Genomic DNA, 1,168 nt, shown 5'->3' with positions numbered 1-1,168 from the left:
GCACTGTATAAGATGTCATCTGACATAATCAAGCCCAAAGACCCAAATTTCATCGAGATTCATCCTCGTTTGCGAGAGGCGAGATTTTGGCCACACTTCAAGGATTGCATAGGAGCAATTGATGGTAGTCACTTTCCAGCGGCAGTCCCGGCCTCGGAGCAAGCCAAATATATTGGACGACACGGTTACGCATCGCAGAATGTAATGGCCGTTTGTGACTTCGATATGAGGTTCACATTTGTTGTCACAGGATGGCCAGGATCCGTACATGACACTAGAGTATTACAAGATACTTTGTAACTTATGCGGACAGGTTCCCCCATCCACCGGAAGGTATATAAATATGTTGTATTTTTTTGTCATATGATACTAATTAATGTCTTAAGTATTTAACTTTTGTATTTCATGTTTGTGCAGGTAAACACTATCTTGTCGATTCAGGCTATCCAAATAGAAAGGGCTACCTTGCACCTTATAAGGGTCAGAAGTACCACATTTCTGAATGGCAAAATGCGAGGCAACCTATTGGGAGCAAAGAAGTATTCAACTATGCACACTCTTCGCTACGCAATGTTATAGAGCGATCGTTTGGGGTGCTTAAAATGAAGTGGAGAGTTCTATTAAGTCTCTCTTCTTTTTCTCTTACCAAACAATCGAAGATAATTATTGCTTGTATGACATTGCATAACTTCATTAGAGAGAGTGCTCTACACGATAGAGACTTTGATGAACTAGGACCTAATAGCCTCAGTCATGATGTACCTTTAGGTGAGAGTAGTAGTAGCACATCTGATGAGTTAGACATGAGTGCTTTTCGAGATGCAATTGCTAATGCATTAGTGTCGTAGTTAAGTATGTCAATGTAACGGTAGTTATGATGTAATCAACTCCACTAATTATTGTGTAATGACCTTTTGTTCGTTCTGGGTTTAAGTTTTGTCGGGGACCATAATTAGGGGTACCCTCAAGGCTCCTAATTCTCAGCTGGTAACCCCCATCAGCACAAAGCTGCGAAGGCCTGATGGGTGCGATTAAGTCAGGGATCAGTCCATTCGAGCGACTCGATCACGCCTCGCCTGAGCCTAGCCTCGGACAAGGGCAGCTGACCCCGAAGGATTTCCGTCTCGCCCGAGGCCCCCCTCCAACGGCGAACATATTTCCGGCTCGC

The sequence above is a fragment of the Zea mays genome, chromosome 5 (assembly GCF_902167145.1).
Source record: "Zea mays cultivar B73 chromosome 5, Zm-B73-REFERENCE-NAM-5.0, whole genome shotgun sequence".
NCBI lineage: Eukaryota > Viridiplantae > Streptophyta > Magnoliopsida > Poales > Poaceae > Zea > Zea mays.
This window is presented reverse-complemented; position numbering follows the sequence as displayed.